The sequence below is a fragment of the Pecten maximus genome, chromosome 5 (genome assembly GCF_902652985.1).
Source record: "Pecten maximus chromosome 5, xPecMax1.1, whole genome shotgun sequence".
NCBI classification, from domain to species: domain Eukaryota; kingdom Metazoa; phylum Mollusca; class Bivalvia; order Pectinida; family Pectinidae; genus Pecten; species Pecten maximus.
Genome location: NC_047019.1, coordinates 6,692,455 through 6,697,441, shown reverse-complemented (window position 1 = coordinate 6,697,441; position 4,987 = coordinate 6,692,455).

The following is a 4,987-nucleotide window of genomic DNA, read 5'->3' as shown; positions in this document are numbered from 1 at the left end:
TGACGGTTTTGTTGTTGTTTACATTGCAATAAGTACACAACCCTGTATTCCTCAATAACAACATGTCTTTTATAGTGGCCCTGCATTGTGGGTGCAGTAACCACATTCGTCCGTCTGTCTGTCTGTCCATCACTTGTGTTTCCGGAGATCTAGGAATCCAGAATGTCCAACTTTAAATATACTGGCAAAGATGCATCATGTAAAAGGCCAAATTTTCTGAAATTTTTCACAGGATGATATACTGAAATCCAGGGTCAAGGTCCCTGTTGCTTAAAATAGAACCAGGAATATGCTGTCAAAGATACATCGTGTAAGGCCTTAAAGAAGGCCAAATTTTCTGTAATTTCACAGGATGATGCACTGAAATCCAGGGTCAAGATGGCTGTTATTTGAAATAGAACCAGGAATATACTGTTAAATCATGTAAGGCCTTTACAGAATGTCAGATTTTTAGACCACTAGCATCAGATGGTGTTCTATTCAAATTGCAGTGTACAGGGTACATCATGCCCATTGGAGTTTGGTGTGATCCAGAAAACAAAATGGCTCCCAGGTGGCCATCTTTGATTTTGACAATTGAAATTTGTTATCCCGATCTTTCTTGAGAAGTACTTGAAGGATTTTTCTCAAACTTCACATGGCAGGGCCCTATAGGAGAAACACTGCATATCTTTAAAACCCGTCTTCTGTAGGAATGAAAGTATTTGGTCTGAAGCAACTTTCAGCGAAGAAGAACCAATTTTGTATAACCAGTGTTTCTAGCCCCCTAGGGATCTGAGGGGCGGGACCCATGAGGGGAAACATTGCAACTTGCCTAAAATCTCCTCCTATTAAGTAATGAAAGTAATTTTGTTTAAATATTGTCTGATTCAATACCTTTCACTGAAGTGGAATCAATTTTGTATAAATGGCGTGTCTGACCTTCCAAGGATCTGAGGGGCAGGACCTATTAGGGGAAACTGCAAATTCTGAAGAATCCTCTTTCTAAAGTTATTTCATCTAAATTTATTCTGAAGCATCTTTTGGATGAAGGGAACTAATTATGTTTAAACAATGGATCTTGTTGTCCATGGCTTCGAGGGGTGGTACCCACAAGGAATACTTGAGGTAAATCCTTTGGGGTACTTTAGAGTGATTTTCAACTCAATTGGCTTTGAATCTCAGTCACAAGGATCTATAGCACTCAGTAGCAGATCCCAAACTGGGAGTGTTTTGCCATATTATCACTGAAAATATCCAGGTGAGCGATGCAGGCTCCATGGGCCTCTTGTTTCATCTATTTGCATCACTAAATGGTGAAGATTATGAAGTTATTATCCACTTCCTGTAATGGTTTTGAATTAATTCTTTTTTTTAAAAGTTAACATTGAACATTTCCTTCAAGCCATACTTTGCCACGGAGAATAGCAAGCAATCAGAAGCATTGTACAAGCATGTTCTTTTCTCTCTCCAGGGAATTAAGTAATTTCAATAATTGATATGTTGGCATAATGAAATTCATTAAAGCAGGCCATAACAAAAAATATGTTTGCCAAGTGGAGGTGAAAGATAACAGTTTGATGCCGAAGGGCAATTCAGGAACATGATTCAATAAGCAGCTGTGAAAGCTATGAAATAACATGTGACTTGGTTTCATAATTCCATAATTGTGCTTGAAAATGGTCATCATACTGACTCACTGAGTGATAATTTGCACTGAATTGATTTAGATTTTTTGTTTTGTAATATATCGGTTGTTAGGGGAAAATATATTCTGAGAAAAATATTACCCAATCATCAGCTTTATCTTTAAAGAGCACAGAACACAAAACTATTTTTTTTTTCCAGAAGAGGAAAAAAATGGCTGCCTTCTTTTCGTTGGCTTATACCAATGCATTAAATCACTAGGTCACAAAACGTTGTATTAACAGTATTGTATTTTCTTGCATATCAGGAATGGTTTTCGGGAGCCAGCCTGAAAAACGTATAAAATTAACTGTTTAAGTGGATTTTTTTGGTTAGTTTTCCGGATCAATTCTTGTGCCAAAATAATTTGCGAAATTGATCTCAAAAATTTTTCTGCATAAGTTAACTTCAATTATCTGATAATAGTTATTTTGAAGGAATTCAATTAGCGGTATTTTAATCTCACCTCCGCATGCTCATGACCACTTTTCCGAGAACCAGGAGGGATCTAAATTGTGTCTACCATTAAATGATCTTCTGAATAATTCTCTGTCAGACTGATCAGTTTTCTAGTCTTTAATGATTAATGATAAAATATAACCTTCATATTCAATATAAGAGAGATCCAAGAAGAAAAATAATTGTGAATTAGAAATGATAGCAAACTTCAACGGTTGGCCATTTTCTTAATTTCCTGATCAAACTCAAAATCAAATGGGCACAATCAGGGATCAAGAGCAAAATGCATGATTGTGAAGTTTGAGAAAATCCTTCCAGTGCTTCTCACGAAATAGCAAAAACAATTATTGTTCAGGGATGGATGTACGACAGATCAGGGGCACGGGTCAATTTGAATGGCCTGCCATCTGGTGATTTACTATAGATGGTTGGCTAAAAAAACAACATTATATTGTACAACTAATTTCAAAGATTTATCAATGCTGAGTAAATATATATATGATGCCACACATCTACGGAAAAGTATGATTTAAGGTATATTATCTAATTCTGATTCGTCCATTCTCTACAAAATTTCTTTTCTTTTCCTTGTTCTACACTGCTATCATGCAGTGCCCGCCAACTGTACAGTGTATGCATTGTTATACATGTTTGTACTGATGAGCTGTAAAGCTCAAGGTTAATAAACAAATTGAAATTGAAATTGAATATTTCAGGGATATAGTTCAATGCAAACCAGATGAAAAGGTAGCCCAAGTTTCATCTGGCCCTGACACCAGTCTTTGACTTTCTGACAGACATCGGACATTTATCTCAGAAAATCTGGTGTCAGGGCAAGGGGAAACTTGAGCTTATGATAAAATTACCATAAGTTACCTGGTATGGACCAGCTCAGAATTGACAGTTTGTTATCAGTATTCGAAACCTACGAGATGGAGTAATTTCTTCTAGATGTAATACAGGTAAGATAATTTTCCTAATTCATGTACATTATATATGCATAACGAACATGTGTGTGTAGGGGCCGCGGTGGCCGAGTGGTTAAGGTGTCCCAACACTTTAACACTAGCCCTCCACCTCTGGGTTGGGAGTTTGAAACCTATGTGGGACAGTTGCCAGGTACTGACAGTAGGCCGGAGGTTTTTCTCTGGGTACTCCGGCTTTCCTCCACCTCCAAAACCTGGCACGTCCTTAAATGACCCTGGCTGTTAATAGGATGTTAAACAAAAACAAACCAAACAAACCAAACGTACATGTGTTGTAATTTAAATGCACTTTTTACTAATAAGCTAAATATTGCTTTTATATTGCCTGGTCTTTGTTACAACTTAAAACTACGGGTATTACCTGATCATATTCCCTAGACCTGCCCCCTATAAGATATTCAAACGCACTTTTATAGTAAGAGATATACATTAAACTCAGGCATTTCATATTCTATAATAAAACAAGAGGCCCAATGGGCCTGTATCTCTCACCTTGTTCTACAGCAACTTTGAAGCTGATCTAGGTCATTTCTGCAAATACTTAAAGCTGATTACTACTTTATACAAATATCAGGGTAAGCTTGGTTTATTCATGTCAATAAATTTTCTAGTCCTTCATTCTGTTATACTATTGGCCTAATATCAGGTTTGGTTTGTTTGGTTTGTTTTTGTTTAACGTCCTATTAACAGCCAGGGTCATTTAAGGACGTGTCAGGTTTTGGAGGTGGAGGAAAGCCGGAGTACCCGGAGAAAAACCACCGGCCTACAATCAGTATCTGGCAACTGCCCCACGTAGGTTTCGAACTCGCAACCCAGAGGTGGAGGGCTAGTGATAAAGTGTCGGGACACCTTAACCACTCGACCACCGCGGCCCCGCCTAAAATCAGGTCTCAAGAGTCTCTTGGCTATCGAGAAATAATTATTTAAAGATTTCAGCCTATTTGAACCCGATTACTTTGAATGAAGGTCAAGGTCATTCATTTGAACAAACTTAGTACCCCTTCATCCAAGCCTGCTACAGGCCCAATACCAACTCCTTTTAAGTCTCTTGGTTATTCAAAAGAAGTTATTTAAAGCCTGTCCAGATTCTTCATTTACATACGGGGTTGAAAGGTCATGCGCTTATATAATCGTCTGTCGTCAGGTGCACTTTTTGGGGTCATCTCCGAATGCATTTTGTCCGGAAAACGCTTCGGCTCGTTGATAAGTTTCGTCTGATTTACGATAATTTGAAGAGTTTCGTAGAATGAGCGATGATTTATCATCATAAATTATTTATTATTTTGAATGGGAGAATACCGTGCACCGAATATGACAGTACACATGAAAAGCAAACGAAGTCAAGAATGCCTATTCTGCAATCACATTCACATTTCATACTTTAAAATTAACTAGAACTGTCACCAGGATGGCTGACTAATACCCCCGCAATCTGCACGAGTCAATGATGAATTGGAACTGTTAATTAGAGGCTAACTAAGATAACCCAGTAATATAGTGACCAGTTGCCATAACAACCATAATTTTGAGAAAAAGAAAGTGGCATGCACATCTACACATGGTCCTCTATATTTGTGTGAAGTTTCATTGAAATCGGCCCTTCGGTTTAGGAGGAGTTGTCCGGACAAGCATAAAGTTATGATTCTTATCGGAAAACCTGTTTATAGTGACCAGTTGCCATAGCAACCATAATTTTGAGGAAAAAAAAGTGGCATGCCATCTACACATGGTCTTCTATATTTGTGTGAAGTTTCATTGAAACGGCCCTTCGGTTTAGGAGGAGTTGTCCGGACAAACTTAAAGTTATGGTTCTTATCGGAAAACCTGTTTATAGTGACCAGTTGCCATAGCAACCATAATTTTGAAAAAAAAAAAAA